The 25819-nt window shown below is 43.7% G+C and overlaps 1 protein-coding gene across 6 annotated transcripts in view; it reads right to left on the bottom strand.

The window, feature by feature from the left end:
• The window catches only part of LOC119171634 (Sex peptide receptor), a 239765-nt gene that overhangs the window by 58736 nt on the left and 155210 nt on the right, over positions 1-25819 (bottom strand). For 4 of the 6 annotated variants that reach the window (XM_075892198.1, XM_037422421.2, XM_075892196.1 and 1 more), the window contains exon 2: positions 9357-9434. The exons of the other annotated variants lie outside the window; for them this stretch is intronic. The gene's annotated coding sequence lies outside the window, so the exon portion shown is untranslated. The remainder of the gene's footprint in view (positions 1-9356; positions 9435-25819) is intronic. 6 annotated transcript variants of the gene reach the window in all.

Consider the following 25819-nt stretch of genomic DNA (forward strand, 5'->3'; position numbering starts at 1 on the left):
ACTTGGGACAGTTCGTATCGGTTCTTATTTCAGTGCAACAGCCCATAACAAAATGAGCAGATTGATAGCAAAAAGAAAAACGTACGTGGCGAGTGCTGCCTAGCAAGTGAACTGCTTATTGCAAATTACAGATGCGTGTACGCAACATGCCGGAACACATGACTCTGTTGGTTGGTCGGTCGGTTGGTCGGTCGGGGCCTTGCCCACGTAGAAGCCGGAAGATCTTGGTCCTTCACCCGTTTGCGGGCCTTTTGAACAGCGCTCAGTTGTTTATGGAGATCGCCGCTTCTTGTGGCTTCTTCCCAGCCCTCTTGTTTACTAAAATAGGTATTTTGTAACGCCAAACGTATCCAGAGCACACTTCACTGAGTGCATGGCTCTGTAGCTCACACGTGACATAGATTGCCACCGCCGTCTTCTTAATGCAAGAGGAATCCATGAAAACACCTCGCAGAGAAAATCAAGTTCCCTGTCAGACAGATCATGTGAAGCTTGGCTTACAGAGTTGCCTATAGTAGGTTTCTATAATTGTCATCATCAGCCTAACTAAGCCTCTTGGAGGGAAGATGTCCCTCCCTGTTTCGCCAATAAACCCAACATTGTGCTTTATACCAGCGAACTTGTGAGTTCCCTGTACCCACCTAATTTTCTGTCTACCTCTCCCGCGTTTGCCTTCCCTTGGAATTCAGTCAGTTGCCCTTAAAGCGCAGTGGTTATCGGGCCTTTAGAATAGATTGGCGGCTCTAACCGAGAAAACCAGTGTTAGCGTTGATGCAATGAACAAGAATTTAAGAATATCATCATTATCGTTGTTCAATCAAAGCTGCAGTAAAGTCAGTGAACAGGACACTGCCAGCTTTTCCAGGAGAGAAGAAACTGCTTTAAGACAGGTCATAACATGAAAACCACACGTGCAGCACAGAATACAAAGGTGGCGTAGCTTTCGAAGTTAATCTAATGATTAATGATTAGGGGTAAGGTAGCCACCATAAAAAGGTATGGCATAAAGGTATTTGAGCATCTTGTAGGAAGTGTAAGAATGCTCAAAAGCTGTGAAGACAAAACTTATCACAATCGAAAATGAGATGTATAAATTAAGGGACAAGAGAGGCAAGGTCATATCCAGTATAGATAGGATAGCTGAGGTGACGTAAGAGTTCTACGTAGTACTGTACAGAGCCGAGACACGCAGGACGATATTGCAAGGTTCAGTAATAGCCAAGAGAACCTGAGATTCTACCAGTAATGACAGGGAAGTAAACAAAGCCCTAGATGGAATGCAAAGAAGCGCCTACCACCTCCCGGTTAATGGGATGCCAATGTACGTAAGTGATCTTGGTGCTTGCGAAAATAGGGCAGCACCACGATCAACATGCATAGCTAGAATAAAATTATCCGCTTTCTTCAAAGAAGCATTGTGTTCTTGATCTCCTTACATCTATTTCATACCAAGGTGCCTATATGACGTGACTCTTCATAACTTAGCTATAGTAGCGTAATGTAAGCGTAAGTGATCACAAGACTAGCACGCCATAAATACATGACCTATATATATATAAGCAAATATGCTAGCGCGAGAACTGTCAGATGGATTTCGAGCGCCTCATGTTTCTGCTGCTGCAGCAGTTTTCCCGAAGTCAAGCAGCTACATGTAATGCTTTGTAAAATGCACAAGTAATTTTCATGAAATTGCTCAAAGTATATCTGCCCAATTCATTCAGACAGCACACTTTGAAGCTCGAGCACCACATGATTAAGATGGTGATTCTGCATGGCGCAAGATGCAGTAAAGTATATCGCCCTGCTCTTTAAAAGTTTTCTTCCACATCCAAGCCTTTCGGCATCGATATGTTGCAGAGTGTTCACATCTCATGTCACACTTTCTCGGACAGTTGCTACCATTGCTAGTTATTTAAAAGAGCCACGTAAGTGGGATTGAGTGCTATTGTAACTTATGATTAAAATTCGTGGCAATGAGAGGCGGGAGAGTACGGTTTTGTCTCTGATAACGAGCATTCGTGTTCCCGGTGCGAACGTTGATGCATCTGCCACTTTGGCCAATGTAAGGTTTGCTACATGATAATGAAATTTAGTATACAATGGCCTTCTAGCATTCTGTATATTGGAAGGTGTAGTTATAAACGCAGTTGTATTGAGCTCTTCCATTGCTTTTACTCTGCTTCGCAATTCTCTTTTGCACTTTTGCGCACAGGAACACGACCTCATCAGAGGACGAAAAAAAAAAAAACGTCAATGCTAAGTCACTTAGCCCCGTTTTTCAAACCGTGTGCCACTCGGTGAGTACACGGTATGCCCATGTACTTTTTTCGCTCTGACAGTCTATTCACTATTCACAGCCTGTGTTCCATTTGTTTCAAGACTTGGGCGAGGAAATTGATTGAAGCCTTGTCCATTCGAAATAAAAAATGATTACAATATTGCATATTTCGAAGTATTAGCACAGCTGTTTAGATGTTTAGATTTTGCAACAAACTTAGATAAAAAAATTTGAGGGAGACATGTATGTCAGTGCAGTTGCGTACCACTAATTATTTTACACAATTCCCTCTTTTGATAACACACGTCTGGCAGTCATGTATTCTATTAGAGGAAGCTTGTTGTCGGAGTAGTTAATGCAGACATGGTCAAATTGCGGCACCAATTTCTGAAAAAAATGGCCTTTTTGTTTTAAAGTCACCCACAACTAACATCAGTGTGGATTGTTGTGCGGTCAATGCGAGGAGGACGAAGTTCACAACGTCCTTGGTAAGCGTGGTAGGCGAAAAGTAAACAGCCACAACCGGCAAGCCGTTGTTTAACTTTGTGGCAGATACTGCAGGTATACGCGTATGCAAGGAGACGCCCAGTACCAGTGCTCTATTGTACTCTCTGCGAGCGCCACAGCAGTAATGGTAGTATATCACTTGGAGGGTTTGGTTTCGAACCATTCAGATGCCAGCAAGGAATAGTTCAGAAAGAACTAACTGGAACTACTTTGTATACGAACTTCGTTTCACACATCACGTGCTGATGCTGATGCTGATAACCTCAGATGGATGGCGCTTACCCACAGAGGGGGAAGGGCCAAAAACTGGGTGGAAGGATACTTAAATAAAACGAAAATGAAAAAAAAAGCCAATCTAAAAATTTAGTTTAGAGATAATACTGTTAATAAACAAAAATGGTTGCTGAGCAAGCGGTCAAACAATCTCTTGTTCCTGACAGACATCGTTACGAATTATAAACCAAGGATCTGAAAAGGTTTCAAACAATCTTTTGTTCTTGACAGACGTCGCTACGAATTATAAACCAAAGATCTGAAAAGGTTAGGCTTCACTAGCACGGTAATCTTTTAGTTGCATTGATGTAATCAAACACAGTGGAGCATATATCCATGTGGCAGTAACCAAATGAAGTGCCGCCTAGTGGTAAAAGTACTGTTACATTTACTTGTATTCTTAGCTTTTGTAACAGGGCCACCAGAAATCTTTTTCTGTGCCACGCTGTGGAACTTCCAACAGCAAACTTTTTCTCTTTTGCTTGCATGATTCTTGTGGCACATACTTCGCTTTCATTTGACGCCCGTAGCTGCTGTACACGGTATATCGGGGCTTACTCAGTCTTCTCCTTTGCTGGCCCAATTCTTTGGCACATACATTTTTTTACCGCGACAGCGTTAAAGAGCTCCTTTCGCAGAAATTTCAGCGTCAGCGTCGTTCGTTGTGAGCAAAAACTCGTCATCTTTCAGCGACAAAGATGCAAATAAAATAAATAAGCGATTTCGGGTCCGAGTGGGAATTGAACTGGGGTCTGTTGCGTGGCAAGTGGGTGTTATAACACACAGCCGCGCATCTGCTTGTGAATACAGCGAAAATAACTTCCTCTCCTTGGAAATGCAGTGAAAGTAACTTTTATGCTTTACAAAAAACACGCGTCCTGTGCACATGCTTCACAATACAACATTAAATATTGTGAAAATTCGGCAGATTTCACGTACCTGGAAATTGGATGTTATGCGCAGCATGTGTATGCAAGGTGAACGTGCTTTAAATTTTTTATTGAGCGAAACGTCATGAAGGGGCGCGCAATGTATTGAAAATTCATGCACACGCACACGATAAACACCCGCATATATTTTATATTAGCAGTTGTTTGCAGTTGCGTAACAATGCCAACAGCAACGTGGATATTGCCAGCCGCAGAAACGGTAAGCTGATATAAAGCGATGGCGCTTGCGCTGGGGCTCACGAGGATCCCTCAACTGTGCTACACAAACCAACTTCAGTGGATGGCGCCTATAACTACGATTGACGTAAACCCGTCATTACGACTGTATCATATATAGGAATAGATATGTAACATCTATGAAATTTTAGAGCCTATACTGAAACCAGAAATGACGTTTCACAAAAACTAAGGTGTACTTGCAAAGTATTTCCGAGACCTGGCGTCGCTTTGTGGTAGGACGCTTGATTGCCATGCGGAAAGGTAGGATTTGACTTCTGCTGGGATACTGACATTTGTTCTTTGCATTCGTCCGGTCAGCGCTGCATATGTTAGCTTTTTCGCGGCGGCCATGAAAGTAAGCACTTGTTTGCCTAATGAATATATAGGTGCAACTGCAAAAAACTCTGCAGTTGGTGCTTGGCAACACAGAATCTCGGGCCTTAAAGGCATAGAGGTCTTTGTTGTATCTTGCTCACATAATCAGTTATAATTTTGCTCACATGTATCACGTGTCTCGTCCTCAGATGTTTCTCACAGAATCCATTACATAATCAGGGGGTCTCCACAGGGGTTCGTGTTATATCTTCCTTTCAAATTCAGTTATATAGGTGCCTACGTCTAGTCCTTTAAACTTGCCCTGATTCTCATTACGTAACCACTGCGCCATTGGACGACACCGGACTTTGCTTTAAATTTATTTGTAAAGTGCACTCTTATACTTTAGAAGAGATGCGTCTTTTCTTTTTTTGATAAACGGTAGCCCTACGCCGTAGCAACAGCCATACCAACTATTTCAGAAAATTTACCGTTGTTATTTTTCCAGTGTTCCTCATTTCTGTTTGTTTAAAAACTAGGTGGCTTATTTGGCAAATACAATACAAATAGAGAAGTAAACTTTATTGATTACCGGCAGATTGCCGAGCTGGGCTCCCGCCTAGATCCAGCAGGCCAAGGAAGCTGTATCCCGGCAGTTTCCTTGGCCTGCTGGATCGCCCAGAGTTGCTTGTCCAGGCCCAGTCCGCCAACGCGCCTGAAGGTCTTCGCTGGAGACTGCGACCCCAGAATTTCTGATTAACGCCGGACCTTCGCATAGGATATAGTGAATAGTGGCTCTGGTGGTACAGTACTGGCAGAAATTCGAGCTATAGACGTCGGGATATATATGGTGCATGATGACGGGGTTCATGTATGTGCATGTTTGTAGATGCCGCCATTTAACGGACTGTGGCCCATTTAGCTTAGGGAGAGGCGGGGGTACTTCCGCCTTTGCAGTCGATAGTGTTGAGTTATGTCACAAAACTTAGTGAGCCGATCTTTCATTCCCACACCGGCACAGAAAAGTCTGTTTGAATGGCGGCTTCGTCTAACATGACTCGGAACGTAAGACCTCGAGCAACGTTGTGCGCCACTTCATTCGGGCTGTCCTCCGGGTTACCCAGTGCTGTGTGGGCAAGGAACCGAAGGATGTCCACGAATTCGTCCACCTCGTCAATTTTGCCTGTATTAAAGATCCGCAATGCCTCGGGGTAGATTCTGCCGCTGACGTAGTTTCGAACGGCCGTCTGCGAGTCGCTGATTACATATGAGGCGTTCGTGTGAGCTATGGCCATCGCGATAGCCACTTCTTTCGCCGTTTCTAGGTTCCGTGTCATGATTGACGCGCTGCTTTCGCATTGTTGTGTTTGGTTTATCATAGCAGCCACGAAGCGTTAACGTTTCTGGTAGCGTGCTGCGTCGACAAAAACCGCCTCATGTTTGCACCACGTCCAATAATATTTCTTCCATTTCGCTGGTTTTCCACAGTGTGTAGCAGCAAGCCAAATGCAACTTGGTTAACTTTATTGCCTGTTTTGCTTTCTTTATAGATGGCCCTTCTAAATGCAGATGTAGAGCGAAAACCAAAGGCGTTTCGCGCCACCTGGTGAGGTTTTTAGGCTATTTTTGTTCAATGTACGCGTGTATATTTTATCTTATCAGTCATATAATAAAACAATAAAGCGTCGTCTAGTTCGAAAATACAGCGTATGTAATATAGAAGGCTGATTCACATCTTGTGTTGAATTTTAGCATAAATGTGTGAACACGACCTCTTTTTTTACATGGCTGCTCCTTCATATTGATGATACGCATCCTTCTATCTTGCACATAATCTCTACGCTGAAGTCAAATCTGTGAACAGAGCAGGAGCATTTGTTGTGTCCTTTGTGCCTTTAACTGTTGCCGCTTCAGCAGGGCTGGAGAAGTCATTAACTTTCTCTCTTTCCTTTCTTTCAACAAGCAGTTTGACGTGAGATATAATTTACTTCAGCCAAGTTCCTTATATTTCGTATCATTCTATCACGTTTAATATTGCCCCCCCCCCCCCCCGTGGTGGTCTAGTGGCTAAGGCACTCGGCTGCTGACCCGCAGGTCGCGGGTTCAAATCCCGGCTGCGGTGGCTGCATTTCTGATGGAGGCGGAAATGTCGTAGGCCCCTGTGCTCAGATTTGGGCGCACGTTAAAGAACCCCAGGTGGTCAAAATTTCCGGAGCCATTCACTATGGCTTCTCTCGTAATCATATGGTGGTTTTCGGACGTTAAACCCCACATCTAAATCAATCAAATCACATTTAATACATCTAGCATATAAACAAGCATCATATTCAGTTCTATATCAAGGAGCAAGCGCAAATCAATACGCAGTATAGAAGCAGATAAAACGAACAGGGGTGAACATCTATTGGAGGAAAATGGTTCCGTTATGGTTGCACCTTGAGCTCCTGGCGGTCTCATGAAGGGCATTCTCCCCGAGGAATTCATCTTGCCCGGTGACAACGCCATCTATCCCGAAGCACAGCCTAGGTTAGCTTTTTTTTTTTTTTGACAACTGTGCCAGGAGAATTGAGCAAATCTAGAAATACGTCCCTGAGGCAGCGTGTTCGGAAAGCCGAGTATGACTGAGAACCGCAAGATAAGGTGAGGGAATGGAGCTTTGAAATATAGGCGGCAATGGTGCCGTTCGTTTGACAGGAGGCGATGACGACAAGGAGTCGTTAACGCGAGTGTTGGAGAGCATCCGTAGCACGTTCGGGCATTATGCATGCTGTCGTGTGCCGATGAACGCCTGCGAATATATCTCTCTTTCGCATGGGTGGTTGTCGTCCTGCACAGTGATACTTGCGGTGCTACTCTCCTAATGTCTTAGTTTTACTTTTTTTAGGTCTCCGTGAGCATGTATTACTGCAGTCGTAATAAATGTGGTGCTTTTAACTCGTGTAGTTTGCAGAGACATAGAGTTAAAAGCTATTTGATTTTAACTGTTTGCGCTGTACTTCATTAACATTGCGTTTTTTGTTGTCAATTTGATGCTGTTGCTTCAATCTAAATTCTTGTACACGCGTGTACCAACACTCCTTATGTTCTACAGAAGCCAAGCTAGGATATTTCTTACTCATCTTTTTAAAGTAAATAATTATAGTTTTTCTTTTAACCTTGCTGTGTTTTCAGTTCTATCTTGAAATAACAAAAATTATATTTTGGTAAAACAATAGAAAAGCTATAACGAGGTAAAGAGTGAGAGCCAGGATAATAGCGTATTGGCCGCACTATTAACGAGACTGGTTAGATATTCCGCATTGAGGCATTGCGCGTGATTTAAAATGGCCGTAGAACTGTATATAGTGTCCGTTGTCTGTATGAATAGTTAAATGGCATATTGACTATAAAGTCTGTCTTGTGAAAATATCTCGTAGCACTTTCTCAGAGCAACATCGTTTAGGGGCGTACTGCAGGCCGAGAAAACGAGCTATCTTGGTATCCGTTATTTTGATTTTGTAAGTTTTTTCCCCATTTGCCTATTTTAGACTGTCATAGAAGTGTATCTTTAGTACCGAAGAGGATTTATACGCCCATAAATCACGTAAGCGAGGAAAAGAGTTCAACGTTAATGAAACTTCTTGTTGGGCTAGTTGGTGTTCTATGCAAGACATCTTATTTTTTTAGCGAAAACAAAAAAGAAAGAGCTAGCTGATGAGAGAAGGAAAGTGGGCAAAAGTCAAGCGCTAAACGTCAACTGACTTCATTTGGGAAAAACCACTGGAAAGGCAAATCATCTAGAGCGCATGCGCGTAGCCGTAGAGAAGGTAATAAAACATTGGTCTCCAAAACCTGAACTCCTCACCGAACATACGACTGATGTGTCATTTGTTCGGTAACACGCATTTACCGGTCCTTTGCTGAGCCTGCATGTGTGCACCGCGGCTAAGCGAGATCAAGATCCTGGGCAGAGGGGGAGATGCCTTGGGACGGGAGTTGCTGGGAGCTTTTCATATGAAGAGCGAGGGCAAAGAGTGTATTAGTGACATATTCATTTATTTTTTCGATGATTAATTCAGATTTTTCAGATATATGCATGATTATCTATGCTACGGCTGCACGCATGAGCTTTAGGTGATCTGTCTTTTCAGTGCTTTTCGCAAATAAAGACCACTGATGTTGCTCTGAGCACTGTCTCCTTCTCTTATCAGCTAGTTCTTCCTTTTCCTCTATGTCTTGAAAAAATATGACCTCAGGTGTTCAACGTTACACTGAACATAGCTTGCACGGGGTTTTGTGCAAGGAAGCGGAAATAAACTGCATCCTGTTAAAATACCATACAATTTATAATTACTTCTATACACTAATCACGCACTTTTGGTGGGAACTTAAAACATTGTTTAAAACGAAAAACGTTGCCATGTGGCTCCTGTTTAGGCTAGTCAGGACTGAAGACCTGTAGCTTTGCAAATTACGTTAACATGCTGAGCGCTTTAATTTAAAGTTGGCTTATGGACACTCTCAGAAAGAGGAATTCATGCTCCTTCTCACGAATTCTAACTTGGCACGCAGGAGATCACCAAACTCTCGTTGCAAAGTCCGCAGCACGCAATATGTAACAAATCTGTTTGAAAACAGTTTACGTTTTGAAAGGGTAACACGTACTCTATATTTTTCTTAAAGGGAAGAGACAACTTGGTGGTGAACACCTTGTTCTGAGCTTTGGTAAGCTATTCTTTTGGTGTTACCTTCAAAATTTCTTAATGTGTATAATAATAGAATAGTTAACCCAGCAGTAAACTCAATAAAAAAAAAGTTGACTGAAAGATACTCACTAACTCGTGAAGAATCGTCTCCTCCGAAGCCGCTGCATGGCGGCCAATGGCGAAGCTAGGCCGAATAGATGAGGCGACCTGCGCAGTAGGGGATGATCAGTTGACGCTTCGAGCAACGCAATCCTTGTAAATATTGTCAAATACGGTAGGCTGATTGGCCAAGTGGCAGTTTATTAGGCGAGTCCGACAGAAGCCCTCCCAAACGATATAGTTAAAAAAAAGCTACAAAAAATTCGGCAGATCCCACATACCTGGGAATCGACGTTATTCGAAGCATGCGGAGGGAAGGTGACCGTGTTGTAATTTTTTATTGAGCAACACGTCATTAAATGACGCTGAATATATGTAGAAACGTTGCACGCACAGACATATGTTGAAGAGTTGCAGATATTTATATAACCAGTATTTTGCACTTGCAAAATGATGTTAACTGGAGCATGCGTATTAGCAACACCAGAAGCTGATATAAAGCGCTGATGCTCGCGAGATTGCTGATTTTGGACACTGCTACATAAATCAGCTTCAGTGCATGGCACCAACACAATTGACGTTAACGCGACGCGATGGCTGTACCAAAGGAGTGCATACGTGCTCCCTTGGGTAGGCAGCACTGCAAACACTATTAACACTACACGAAGATTAGCGTCTATTTGAAAATTAGTTCCGAGACGTGGCATAGCTCTGTGGTAGAATGCTTGACTGCCACGCAGAATGCTTGGGTTTGATTGCCGCCGGGACCCTGAAATTTATAACTTGCAATCGTCGGGGGTCAACGCTACCTATGTCAGGTTTTTCTTAACTCTGATATTTATTCGATGCCTTCTTTGGGTCGACGCTACCGATGTCGGGTATTGCTTAACGCTCACGAGTTAAAATTGCCAATATGTGTTCTCGTCGTTCCTGGGTAGATACTTTGTGTCAATCACCTGTGGCCCATACCCGCATACCAGCGGCACATACCCACCCGTGCGTATATGCCACTGTCTGGCTGGAAGTGTTTGAGGACGTACGTGACAGAATTGTGACGTTATTCATGTCTTGTCCAGCATGTCATTTTGTCAAATCATCTTACCCTCTCATGCGAATTTCGGTTCACGCCAAGCATGAAGAAACCATCAAGCCTATGTTTTAGGGGCGAAGCTCCTTTTGGCGTGGCTTGTGCGTCCCTCATAGTACGTAACCACCAGTGGCACATACCCGAAATAGGTATAACATTTGACCTCCAAGGTGGTGCCGGTGAGAGATTTCTTCTGTGCGTTGTTTAACAATAAAAAATAGTGCTCAATGTACATGCCAATGGCTGCTAATGGGGAATGAGAGACAGAAGCATTCGGCTTTTAGTCAACGCGCACGCTGCGATCCCCATCAGCAGCCATTGGCGTGTACATTGAGCACTATCGGACAAGAAATGGTTGCTACATTATACTCGCTGGGTGTAACCTCCTTAGTTTTAGAAAGGTTTAGCGAGCGTTGAGCCGCAGGGCCATGAATACAATGAACTAGTATATACCATGAATGAATTCGAGGTGGTTAAAGGGGGGAAGCAGATACGAAGCGCAAGCCGTAAGAAATTAAAAGCTGAATCCTCCTGTCTCTCATTTCACATTAGCAGCCACTGGCATGTACATTGAGCACTATCTGACAGGAAAAGGTTGCTACGTTATACTCGCTGGGCGTAACCTCCTTGGTTTTAGAAAGGTTTAGCAAGCATTGGGCCGCTGTGCCATGGATACAGTGAACTAGTATATACCATGAACTCAAGGTGGTTGAAGGTGGGAAGTAGACCCGAAGCGCAAGCCGTAAGAAAGTGTGCGTGTGCCAACTCTCGTTTAGTCCTTGGAATGTCCACTGAACGGCGGTGCTTCTATATGGGGAATATATGATAAAAAGATGCGAGATGGTGGGACTTGGAGTGTTGAATAGATGGACGAACGGACACACAGACAGATGCATGGATGGACGCATGAACGGACGCAGGGGCGGATGCATGAACGAACGTAGGGACGGGCGCACGAACAGACGCATGGACGGTCACACAGACGGACGCATGGACGGACGAATGCTTCGCCCCACTCTCCATCATTCACTCCGTGGATATGCTGCCATTTTTTTAACCAGGAACACATCTTCCAAAAAGCTTCCTTGACGAGTTTCGATTTTCAACTGTTGGCCACACGCGGAAGTTAAGTAATGAGTTGCCGTAGTGAAATCTTCTAATGATTGAATACCTCTGCCAAATGAAAGCTTAATTATTAAATACTTTTTGAAGCATAGTCTACTGGTGGCTTTGAACCTTTTTGAAGAGTTCTTTTTATGGCGAACCTTTACCAACACGCCCAACTGACAGTCATCTTAGAGTTCTTTTTATGTAAGCCTGTGTTACGCTGTGCATTTACTTCCTGCAATAATGCCGTGGGGCGCTGCGGGTATTTTTAATAAATAAAATAAATAATGCGGCGAAGTGTAATCAGCTCGACATAGAAGGCATAGACTGCGACTGATTGCATATGGTCCAATATCAACTACAATAAAATAATTTTATTTATTATGCGAGAACGACAGGGGATATATTATATCCTGTGTCGTTCACGCATAAGTAATTTATTCGAAATATCTATGTCCAGCAAAGACACAAAACACTACAATAATCACGTGCTGCTATATTATGAACCTATTGCTATCGGCTACGCGATACCAAGAACGACGCGACGCACGAAACATTTGTATTTGGCATCAAGGCTTCGGCTGGTTCAAAGCAGTTTCGTAAGATGTTTGGGACACGTGTACATTACGAAACTTATTTTCGCAACGCAAGGTGATCTACCTCTGTAAAACGCTTGACTGCCGGTTCTCGTATCGAAAAGCTATCGTAAATTGATTACTGACGGCTTTGAGACAAGAAAATTATAAAATGTCACTTTGTCATAAAGAAGTGAGCACAAGGCGCTTGGCGCTTAACGTTGCAGTTTATACAGCGCATTATAACGGCGTGCTTTTATCGCAGGCTGTCAGGCTTCAAGCTGCTTTATTTTGGACAAATGTATACGCCTAAGAGATTGGGCAACTACAAGTTCGTAGGCTCAAGTGTTGGTTTGCTGAAATCTACCACGTACACGCAGTCAAGTAAGCACCCATTCCGTCAACCATAAGTTGTGTATATTGTGATTTCCGAAGCAAGGTTGAATGATTCGATAACCCTTCTAGCTCACTGACTTCGTCGTCACACTTTGCTGGTCACAGTAAAGGCTCCGAGTCTCCTACTATCCTAGCTTCTACATCACCGCCTCAAAATACTGTGTCACCACGTCGCGAAGTCATCAAAAGTCCATTAACTGACAGTAATGCTTCGCAAAGAAGGCTTCAGGAGAAACTCGCTGTTGTTGTAAGTGCTAGTAGTGTGAGATGTACCTTTACATTTTTTGTTTGGCACAACATAGGATATATACTCAGAACGGGCCGCAGAAAGATCCTAACGGTGAAGTTCTACAACCATGAAGATACACATAAAAGGATTGAACGTAGGTTCAAGTACGACGCTGCCTCAGCCTTCCTCTTTCGTATATTTCTGTACTGCCTAGTCCCGAGAGCCTTTGGATTGTGCAGTGTCAGGGCCTCTCCTTGCGCTACGACGAAGTATGAGCAAGGAAGTAGCGCCTAGGTTAAACTTACACAACACCCTTGAATACGAAAGAGAGCTGCCACCAGGCCGACAGGGTGCAACGCTCTCCAGGAGGACCAAGATCAAGTAAAAAAAAAAACATTTTATATAGAAACGCGAAAGGAAGGTCTTTTTCGCTAGACTCATTAGGGTGACAAGCGCAGGGCGCCATATTAAACGACACAAACAACGTTGACTTACCGTAGGTGCTCACATGAGAGCTTGGGGCAGGAGGAGGCAAGGAAGGTGTCAGAAAGTATTCAGAATGTTTTCTTTTCTTCTATTTTTGACCTGCTTCTAAGATCACATGCACCTACCACTATGAGGGTATCTACATGCAAATGAATCTCATTTACGAAGCTGCTTTGCATCCATTTAACGTTGAGAAGGAGCCAACAAAAACTTGAGAAAGGAAGAAACCAGTTCTTAGAGGACCTTTTTAACAGCAGGCGGGGAATATTTAGGTCGTAGGTGCGATATCAGAATCGGATATCTGAAATTGTGTCTGGCCATCATGCGCAGTGCAAGACTCTTTGTTAGATCGTTTTTTATCGGGCACAATGTATCTTAATGTTATAGATAGATAGATAGATAGATAAAAATGTTTGCATTTAAAACAGATTGCTCCCTCTACACAACCACTCACTGGCTGCGTCGTATATATATATATATATATATATATATATATATATATATATATATATATATATAGGCACTGTATAGTGACCTCCAAGATAGGGCCGGTGGAAGATTTCTTCTGTGTGTTGTTAAACAATAAAAATTCCCACCGTGCGCGTTAACAAAAACCGGACTGCGAGTCTCTGTGTTCAATCTGCGTCTTCTGTCTCTCATGGCCCAGTAGTTGCGATTGGCATGTCTAGTAGAGAACACTGGTTCATCACTACGTGCTTTGGGCCTCCCCAGGTTTTTCTCCAGCACAATGTCGCCATGGTCGCCAGCGTCAACGTCGCCGCCAGTGTAAGCATTTGCGCCCGCTGCTTGGAATCTACACTTGGTTCGCCTTAGCGGGAAATGGTGTAATTTTTTCTTATTAGAATTACGATGATAGGCCATCATTGATACCTGCGTTAGTCATCCTCGATTTTGCTGCAAACACATTTTTCGCCTATACCTGTGCTTTGTTGTCTGATTGTATCTTAATCACTATACTGCACAAATCAGCAAATTTGTATGCCACTGTGCGTAATTTTGTTTTAGACAATGTTGAGAAGTTTCCAAATAAGAACGCAGCAGCGAAGAAGGGGAAAAGCAAGCAACAGCACGGCTGTTGAACTTCTAACTTCTTGTTAATTGTTTATTCCAAGAACTTTTTTTCTGGTCACATATGAGGAACCACAGATTTATTTGCCGTTTTGGTTATGCACTCAGCATCACGTGGACTGAAAGTCGCTGCGTATATTGTGATGTAACGTTGATTCTGTTGCGTGTCTTTCCCTTACTTCTCTGCTGCCTCTTTTCCTTCCTGCTCAAACTGAACTATAGCAATGCGTCGTTTCAAGCGTCTAAGATGCAGTACGGCAGAAATGGTGAGTGGCGAGTGTGCTGGACGCGACTAGAACTTGTCATCACTTACTTGCCAAATGATGCCATTTTCTAGTCAGCCTAGCTTTGCGCCGCTAGCGCAAGCTACGTTCGGCTTTAGTCGTAAGAATGCTTCATTGTGTGAAGAAAGAAGTTCGAATACAAGTTGACACTAAATAAAACGAAGTCTATTGGCGAAGTACCCCTTGGTCACATTGTTCATTCTTGTCTGCTTCATACATTTTCAAGAGAACACCGAGGTTGAGAACGCCACGTGTGGTAGCCGACATAGGAAGAAAAAAACAAAACACGTGGTGGGCTTGACTTTTCAAACAAGGACATGATAGGTAAACGTTCGAACTAAAGTGATGTTGATCCCCCTCCACTGATTTACGGTCGGCTTTCCGTAAGTCGGACTCCTGCATTGTCCTCAACAAGAGCTCAAACCCAACTTTAATGTAAGTGACATGGGTGGATGGCTACTGGATTAACTGCTGCTTGGAGCGTGGATCCATTACGCGTCCCCCATTGATATCTTAGACCTGTACAGTACTATCTTTAGCAGATCGGATTGCGTTGACTTGGCTACACCAAGAAACGTTGACCTTCTTCCATTAGTTGAGCCGAAAGATAGCCGCGTCTTTTTTCGTGTTCTAAACAGCCTAAGCAGGGCCCGAGTTGGACAAAAGTGCAGCTTAGAAAGGCTCTACGACTGTTACCGTGAAAAGGAAGGCAGTGGAAATAACGATGGCGAAACGTTCCACTCAGCATCAATGAAACTGTCGCGAGAGGTTATGTTCTGCCCCAGGATGGTCCAATGCAGCTACAAATATCGCTGTTCGCAAAAGGTCGGACATTCTAGCAAACACGTATGCCGTCTACAATACACAAAGTAAGAAAGAAAAAGAAGAGGGGGGGGGGGGGAATGCCGCTGTCTCACGAGAATTCAGAACGGGAGAAGGAAAACAGACACAGACGCGGGATTTTTCTCTGTAATCAAGCGCAAATACAGGCGCTCATGGCCTTTTTCTGGTTATTTCCAAAAGACTCTACATTTCTGCCAGAGTAGTGAAAGAAAAATATATGAAAAGCTCGCATGACTGTTACTACGAAGGCGGCCCGTGTGCAGTGTCAATACGAAGTGGTTCGCTATATACGTAACTACCAGGAAAATACGGTTCCCGCTCGGCTTTGTTCCTTCGACTTGTTTTTATAAATTGCAGGTCTCCCTTCGCTTGATAGTTCGCGCAGAGAGGGTCCGGTCCAAGCTTGCACCACCAGGAGTAGCAGAGCTGAACTCAGCATCACCGGCCGAGAATAACGGAATGCCGGCGCGGAAATATCGATGAAAATTCGATTTACCAGCTCACCGTCTGAATTATTCAGTGTGGACCCTTTTGTGCGTATGCGTGAGTGATATAAAATGCGCTCGATCACGTTGGTGTCATGAAGTCAGTCGCTGTGGTCATTTCGGCGAGTGAGGCTCTATTTTTTTTTTTGCCAATAACGATTGACAGCCAGACATCAGAGCAGAAAAGAAAAGCTGAACATTGCTACTTTTTGGTTATTTGTATGTGGGGTTTAACGTCCCAAAACCACCATATAAATATGAGAGACGCCGCACACTCAACGAAAATTACCTGAAATAACCTCAAAAACTGGGTAAACCATTTGTCCTCTAGCGCACTACCTTTCCTGGGTTTTTTTTTTACCACCTACTATCGAGGTAAAAATTTACTCTTGTGCTAACTGAGTTTTTGAACGTAGGGAGAGTCTATAGTAATTATTTACTCCAGTGAGGTCTTGAGCGAGTATATAGAGAGTAAATTTTTACTGCCTTCACAAGGTTTTTGAGGTGATTTCTAGGAGTTATTTCCGGTGGTAAAAAAATAAAAATTGACGGGTGCATTCGCTCAGAGTCGACAAATTTATTAAATAGCATAATTGATTAAATTTATTAAACGGCAGAATTGGTGACACATAGATTCACATACAGCCAAACACGCACACACACAATACAACCATTCGAACAGACTGCACGCGTTGCTCAACTATACACTTTGACAATCCGGTATATATAGGCACGACTTTTTGACCAGCCCTGTAGTACCGGTAGGAGAGCTCTTCTTTTGCATTGATTAACAACAACGGTTGAAGGTGCAAGCGTAAACTTAAGGTGGGCTGCAGGGCACTAAATGTCACACCGACCTTTTATAGTAAATCTACCCGATCTCACCTTTTTGAGTATCCAATAATTACTTGGCACACCAGGCTCATGGCCCCACGCGTGTTAGCACTGCTGATGCATAAGTCCATAAAATATACCTAAGTACGCACAAACCATGGTAGCTCAATTATTTTCATTGAGCGACGGTGTACAAACGCAGTAGCAGCACGTATTCATCACAACGGGCGTAGAGGAGCGGTGGACGCCTGCACACAAGCTTCTTACCGACGGCGTACTAGGTCTTTTCGAAGAGCACGGCTATCCAATGAAACACAGCTAGCGATCACAGAACACATATCCTGTGCGAATTTCGTCGTCATTTCAGACACAAATGAACACGTGACCGCTATCTTACGGGGACGGGCGGTGTATGCATACTTCCAATGAAAGATCACCGTCCGGGTTTTCTTCGTGCTCACCGGCAGCCGCTTGTTGGTTCCGTCTGCCTCGTATCGGCTTCGCGCTACATGTTTGAGAACAGTTGGTGCATGAGATGGGCACTTCGGGCAGCACTTTACTCATGCAGACATCGCCTACTGTGGAACAAGATGTATGCGATGCTTCTTTCTCCTGCCCCGGCGACACACTCCCACTGGTCACTGGCGGCCGCGGCTCGGTGCCGACGACAGAGTGAAGCATTTTGCTTATCGCTTCTCCAGTAGGCAAGCACGGACGATGACACCAGATTGATTTTGTTACCACTGGCAGATCTTCGCAATTAGGCTCGGAAGCGAGATATCCGCGACGTGCAGGTTCGGAGGCGCTCGGAAGCGCACAATCGCTCGATGATGTAGGAAACACGTGAGATCCATTAGCCCAACGAGACACACAGATACCGAGCTTCTTGCACCGTCTGTCTCCAAGGCCACCGCCGAGTAAAAGCGAACAATTTGCGAAAATATGCAGGACAACTTTCCACAGCAGGTTTTTTTTCTTTTTTTCCTTCTTTTGAGATCTCTCCCCCACCCCCCCGCCCGTCTTTTTTTATTTTTCACTCACAGAATGCAGTTCTCGCTTGTTGTGCTTATGCTGCCCCCAGTTTCAGTGAAAGTGCGTTGACTCCAGGTCAGTCCTGAGGGACGGCGATACAAAAAAAAAAAAAAAAAAAACAAGATCTGTGGTCCTCGCGTACCTTCATGATTCACTGAGAGCGTCACAATGGGGGGCATGGGGCAAAAGCCACCGAAGCAGCTGCACCTTGCAGTCACGTGGTAATAAACTCTGAAACGCAGGTTAAAAATCACGTGATAGAAAACTCCCTACGTGGTAAAACTGGATTTTGACATCCTTTTACTACTTGCCTGAGAGGTGGTGGTAAAACTATGTCATGTACCATTTTTTACTCCTACACGAGGTAGTAATTTCAAACCCGGGAGAGTTTTCAGAGGTCATGAGCCGCAAAAACCCCAAACTCGGATAGTTATTGCTTACAGTGCGTAGTAGGGGGCTCCGAAAATTTCAACCACCAGTGGTTCTTTAACGTTCATCCAAATTCAAGCACACGCGGATACAACAATTTCGCTTCCATGCAAAGTGCAGCCGCCACATCCGCGATTGGAGCTACTTTGTCGGTTAGCCTTGCATTGTCTTCCTCTCACCGTACATTTGTGATAAGCTAATCAGTTTCGCTGCTCTGAACAGTGGGTAGCAAAAGTGATCGCGTCCTTACGTGCAGCTTCTATTAAAGACCATTTTCTTGTCAGAAATGGCCCTGTGCCATCTGTATTAGTGCTACGTGTTTTACGATAGTTTGGATGATAAATGAATTACAGCAACTGGCATGTAATGTTCTAAAGGGCATAAGAACCTCCAAAAGTATACAAACCACACTTGTATAGCCTATAGTGTTATACTTCTTAGCTGGAGGCTGCTAGTTGGACCCCATGCCGCAATGACCGCAAATAGAGGGGGGGGGGGATGAAATGCAAAAACAAAAAAAAAACACCCTGGCGCTTCTAATTAATCGCAGAGTACAGAATACCATGTGGTCAGCAATAATGCCCAGAAAGCCCTGCCATGTCATGCCTAAAATCATAGTTAAGGGTTGCAAGAACTCTGCCATTTATTCGCATTCAGCGAAAGTTCAGCCATCATCGTTAAATACTGTCAGTGTGGCCCTAATATGCTGATATAAATAAATTGATGCGTGCCTTTGTTAAACGCCCTGAAGAAAGGTCACAAGCTACCGCTGTAAATTATGGAGGAAGCCAGAAGGTTACAGGAACATTGGCTAATTAATCGCTGCCGAATCTCTTGACATAATGGCCTTGCTTTTGCACCGGACGGGTAGCTATTTGGGCTCACTGTGAGCTCTGGCTCTTTTTCGCAGAGTTTTTTAAGCCTACCGCTAGACCCCGGCGCCCCCCATCTGACGTTCTTGTGAAATCCTTGCGGTAATTAGCATCTATTAGCTCAATCTGGACGGGGCCCTCATTAAAGCGTTCACTCCCGGTTCGTTTAATATTGGGGCGACGGCGCCGCCCATGCTTCATTATAGCGCCCGTCCGGGCTTTTTCGTGAAGTCGGCCCCCGTTTTCCAGAAAACGTGTACGCTCAAGCACAGCGACCGATCGCTTTGGACTCGACAAGCGCACTTCTGTGGCAGCGCCAGCGTACAAGCCCACAAACTACGCAACCCGAAGCCGCTCGCTTCGTTCCCATTCTTTTCCGGTCGAGGATGGGCCTGGCATTCAAGTGGGCAATACCGCGCACAACCAGCTTGTTCGCTTCTGTTTTGCGCCCGTGGACTCGCAAGCGCACCGCCAATGCGGCGAAACTAAGCGTGCATCTCCGCAGGGGTGCTTTCCTAAACGCCGTCTTTTGGATGGGCTTTGAAATCGGCTAACCTAATTTATTGCGAAGACTCAAGAACAGGGAAGGCTGCCTCGCCACACAAGTGCCTGTATTATAGACAGTGAGCAACAAGCATCTGAGGGCCAGTTTCAGTGATGCAGATGGCGGGGGTTGATTGGACATCACATCTTCGTTAGCGCGAAGATGGCTTTCATCTAAGAATTGTCATAATAGAATGCATTAATGACTCTCTAAGTTTTCAGTGCCTATTAAATCACTCTCTCCTTCAAGGCTCGCATAAACAAACTCCACAAGTCGTTTTCGCTGGTGAATGAGAATGTGCATGGTACGGTGTGAGTGTTCGGTACCATTATACTGTTCTCAGGCCCCTTTTTATTTCGCTACTCGCTTTACTATACTTCTTCATTCACAAAAAACTAGGACTCGAGACGCCGAGGGACAATTACCCGAAGCATTTCCTTGCCTAATGGCATGCGTCACACAACGTCGGGAATGTGAATGTGTGCCGTCAGAATATTTGGGGCATCCTGCACAAAATCATAGTTTTAATACCTTGTGCTTGCTGGCACCCTTTTAGTGAATCTTTTGAGATAAATAAGATATTGATACACTTCATGCTTGAACAAGTCAAGTAATTTCAACATTCGGAACTTTTACTTTTTTGTGCCAAGTTTTGCATGTCGCCATTACAGAAGCATAGGCAACGCACGCTCCCAAGAAAAGAATCTTGACCGTGCACTTTTGCGTGCGTGGAATTACATATACATGATCTTAAAGATGTATTTTATATCAACAGTGCGCTACCAAAACATCAAACGTTGTAAATTCCTGTGCGCCCCCACGCTGAATCAAAATCATAAACAAAGAACAAAAAGAAACTTGTATATGCATTTCTCACGCCACGGCATAGATTGTATTAGGAGGTGCAAAAATGAAACTTCCTGTCAATGTCACTAAGAAAGGTAATAAAAAAAAATCACGGCATTCCCACGAAGTGCATTATGATAAATGGGCGAAGCCGTGGCATCGTTTTGTGTACATTGACCACCCGGGACTTTCACCACTCACGTACGTAAATGAGTGACAAGGCTGTGTGCAGTTATACACATTGTTAATTGGCAATAAATGGTATGTTGCATCGAGTTGTGAATTTAATGTTGCCTTCATTATCACTGCGTTTGTGGTATATTGAATCTATAGCCTGAATATGGCAAAGACGAGGTGTGTGTATGTTCCCCCGGTGGTTGCTAGTCTTATCAAGTCATACGAAACGCATCAGCGTATCGAGACGTCATACACTGCACAAGCCTACTGAAGGCGAAGTTCAAGCGTCCTCCAAGTATTTTTTTTCTTTATGTTGAAACAGCTGATTATGCTCAGTGCATATAGCCACTTATGTTTGCTCAGCTATGTTAGGAAACGTTGCCTCTTTTGCAACCCATGCATCAGCTACAATTTATGTCACCTATAGCTCAAGGCAAATATCAGCAAGCCGTTGTGCGTGCCGTCGATACAACTACATACGAAGACACTAGACCAACAGTGCGCTACCAAAATTGTGAATGTATAATAGGGAGATAGACCCATCACCGTTGTTCTGAAGGTCGTATTAACCTGTGTTTAAGCTCATCTATATATCTCTGTATATTGTACTTATCTTCTGTATTTTGTGCACATCATTCATCTATCTCGCTTACGTGTGTTTTCCACCTAATTTTTGTGCCTCTCTTGCTTGGTCTTTTTCAAGACCGCAGTATGTTGTAAATAAAATAACAATATTGCCACCACTTCAACTAACAGCTTGCAGAATTCTGAGAACGACTTTAGGAGTGGCGCTTTGAGTGCGTCTCGATATCGGCATGTGTGTTAAGAATATCTACAGTGCCAACCACCATAAGTGTGTAAGTGTGTGCTTTTCTGTCCGTTTTTCTTCTCAACCTTTTATTCTTCCACACAGGAGCTCGCATACCACATATGAGTAGATCTTTTCAAAGTGAATGATTGAACATGTCTAAAAACTGCGGAACAGTATGACATTAAACCAGAACGATCTGCAGAACGGAGAGCACATTATGCTTAGAGAAATTTTGCGCCTCACTTCCTGGTTTTCTTTTCAGTACGACACTCGTGTTTTTTTTTTTTTTCGACTCAAACGTTCTCTGGTACGTCTTTTTCTTCATATTGTCGAGCGTGGAACATTTAGCTTTTTTAGTGCTTCTACGTACCACAACTTTTTTTCTTTGTGAAAATTTGTGGTGACAAGCCTGTTCGTGCCAGACATCTGGAATGCCTTACACAGAGCTACGAGAACAAAAGGCACCACGCTTGGGGAAAATTATGAAATAAGAATAAACATACCTAAATGATTTTAAAGCAGGACTCCTATAAAGGCAAAGTGCGAGAAAATATCGCTATCTGACAAAATAAAAATCTGAGATGAAGTAGGAGGTAGGCATGCTAAATATTTACACAGGCCTTGCCACTTCAGATCAGCTTGCTCGTAAAAAAAGGCAGATTCCACGTATACAGAAGGAATCAATGATATGCGAAGCGCGATAGAGGAAGAATAATCTGTCACTTTAAAAACAGTATGACGTTACGAGGTGGATGTAAATTACGCCGCACATTACTCCCGTGTAATTATTATCATGTTTGAACGTGTCATTTACCTTCGTCGTCTATTCACGTCACGTGATACCAAATTTGTCATATGTAGAGTAGTGAAACGGCTGCAAGCATGTTATGGACGTAGCATGTTGTCATGTTTTACATGAAACGCATGTCATAATTATCATGTTTGCGATTGATTATCGTGTTGCGATTGAGAACTGCATGACCGAATTCGCTGAATAGTATCAAGGAAATATGAAATTAGAAAAAAAAAACCCGATACCTCTACTTTTTTCAACGCTGAATATATGACTTGAGTAGTTGTAAAAAAGAAATGCACCATGTGACTACAGGCATTTGAGCGAAGCTGTACAGCCACCCCCTGAAACGTCAACGGAAGAAATCCTTTGTGCTCTATGATGCCCGGTTCTAATAACTCGGGGCTAGTGATGGTGGTTGCCGCTTTTACCGGGCCTGTTTAAGCTATGCCGCCGCTCTACTTAATGATAAATAGCAGCAGGCGGCTCTTGAAGCCTCACAATGAAAATACAGCAGTGCAGACGAGACACGGAAAACTCGGGACACAAACAAGCGCAGTTTGAATGTGCGCCAGCGAGAGCGCTAAATGCTGCGCTAAATTTTGCACCAGCCTCACGCTTGTCCACCCGCTGCGCATGCAAAGTGTGGTGCCAAAGGGCAATTTTCGTGCCCTTCTGATCTGCATTCTCCCTGATCTTGTCACAAAATCTGTGGGGAGATTACTGAAGCCTTTATTAAAGAGCAGAGCACTGATCGTTGTGTCAATTCATTCTGTCACGTTTGAATTTTGAAATCTTGCTTCGTGATGACACTTGACTTCGGTTGACGCTTCGTTCCTGAGTTCCCCTCTCTCGCCATGTAGTTAGTTGTGCGGTGTATACATACATATTTCTTGAGCGAATAAATCCGCGCTTCAGTCGGTGCTTGTTAATGCCGCACTACGTCTGTGCCCCATTGGTTTGCGCTGTCAAGCCTTCACAATGAATGTATAGTCTGCCTATCAGCCCTTCTGTAGTCGGTTCTTGAAGTGTCGTCACAATTCGTGCTGTCGACGCACTGCGTATAGACGCAGCAGATTTTTCAACTAAATGGTCATATCTACAAATCGACCTGCTGTGGCCATCTCCTCCCAGCCGCCACTGCCACTTGGGGTTTGTCCACACGTCTTGCATTCAAACAAAATAACGCGATCAATACAAGCTGAAATTTTCGGAGCACACAAACTTCCACACTGGTGCGCCTTCTTTGGTGCCTAAGGAACTTGAAACATATAAGTTTATAAAATATAAATTCAACTGGATATTCGAGGCACAAACAGATTCTCTTTTACTACTAATATCAGGGCTGGTTTGAAGTGAAAAACCACGATATGATTACGAGAGATGCTGTAGCAGAGGGTTTCGGAAAATTTTGCCAGCTGGTGTTTTTTAGCATGAACTTAATTCGGAAGACGACATTCGTTCTTACACCGTTATATGACGCATATTTTGCAATAAAAATTGTGGACTTTTTTTTGCAGACAATAAACCTAAATTTATAAATGTAATAATAATAATAATAATAATAATAATAATAATAATAATAATAATAATAATAATAATAATAATAATAATAATAATATTAATAATAAGTTTACTTGTCATATTTGTGAGATACAGATGAGGGGATTGTAGAAAAAAAGCCGTCTCAGGACAGCTTGAGTAGCCTACAACCCTATGTATTTGATAATGTGGCAATATTGCATGCAAAAATATTACATATTAATATACACATATACTCCTGCACTTTTACATAATTTTACAAACACAAAGCCACACACACACGCGTTTATACATACAGGGGCATGCTAGTGCTTTAATGTATTTCAACACACACTTTCCATCTAAAAGGCAACAAAATCGAAAATGTGGCTGTATTGCACATGAATTTATGCAGAAACCAGGTCCATTCTTTGAAACCTTTGGAAGAGGCCGTAAGATGATCAAACATCATCGATATATAGCTGTTTAGTAGTGTAGGTATTGTGTAGTGGTGCATTTCTTTTCTGCAGTTTGAGCGCAGTGTTGGTACTTACCACTCCTCTAAGTGTCTGGTACCGTAACTTGGTGCTTTTTTTTTGAAGTTGAGCAAGATTACATAAGTTGTTTATGTTTCGAATAGTGATCTTGTCTGTACATGTGACTCAAACGATATCTACTTTTCTGGTTAGGTGTTGCTTAGGTGATGTGAGCGCTTTTGGACAGCTCCGGCTATTCTTTTCCGTACATAATAGCAGCGTACCAAGAAGTATACAACTTTTTCCTGAGTGAGTTAGTGCGTACGTTTGCTGAATGACCGCCTGTTAATGACGAACTGAGGGAGCATACTATAAGCATAGGAAAAAGTGACGGCACGTGTCATGTACTCTCACACCAACCGACACACGGCCACTCCAAGTGTTGTGCATCGCTTACAGGTGCAAGCAACGTGCTCATGTGAACGTGCGATCCTCTTCTCCCCCCCCCCCCCCTCTTCCACCTCTTACGTTCGCTTCTAAGAACTAATAAACAGTTTCCCGCTGGCTGTCGTCTCATGTGATCTCTGCGCCGCGGGGCTCTGATGTCCTGTCATAACACGGGCGACGAGAAGAGGAATTTATGACTGCGCAGTTCTCTAGGTTGCGCCATGGCTACTGGAGGAATTCAAGGTGCCATAGAGCCTTTTAGCGGCAAGAACACGGTCATCATGCACTAATATTATTACTTTTTTCGAATTTTTTATTGAAATTAGGCGAGTGGAAAAGAGTAGCCGTCACCAAAAAAGGCAAGCCCCGCCGCGATGGTCTAGTGGCTAAGGTACTCGGTTGTTGACCCGCAGGTCGCGGGTTCGAATCCCGGCTGCAACGGCTGCATTTTCGATGGAGGCGGAAATGGTGTAGGCCCATGTACTCAGATTTGGGTGCACGTTAAAGAACCCCAGGTGGTCGAAATTTCCGGAGCTTTCCACTACGGCGTCTCTCATAATCATCAGTGGTTTTGGGACGTTAAACCCCACATATCAATCAAACCACAAAAGGCAATCACAATTCCTTAATTCGTTTTTTTTATTTCAACAAAATAAATTCTCACAAAGATGAACTTCTGAAGCACCTTCCTATTTTCTTTCTTTGACATAAGCACTACTTATCTACAACATAATACCGTGTAAACATTGTCATCGCTCGCTGTGCCGAAACATTATTGATCGCTAGGAGAACCTTTTGACTCCTCCCCTAAAATGACCATAAGCCAGAAAACACACTGAGTGCTTTGATATAAAGGTGTGTAAGAATAGCTGCGAAAGAAAGGCCTGAGTAAGCGCGCGCGCGCGCGCACACACACACACACACACACACACACACACACACACACACACACACACACACACACACACACACACACACACACACACACACGCACACACACACACACGTACACACACACACACACACACACACACGCACACGCACACACACGCACACTGTACCTTGTTTGTGCAAAAAGCTGGCTCATTGAAGTATCTGTCTTCGTGGTTGCTCTTCTGCTAATGTCTTCA

The sequence above is a fragment of the Rhipicephalus microplus genome, chromosome 4, assembly GCF_043290135.1.
Source record: "Rhipicephalus microplus isolate Deutch F79 chromosome 4, USDA_Rmic, whole genome shotgun sequence".
Classification (NCBI taxonomy): Eukaryota; Metazoa; Arthropoda; class Arachnida; order Ixodida; family Ixodidae; genus Rhipicephalus; species Rhipicephalus microplus.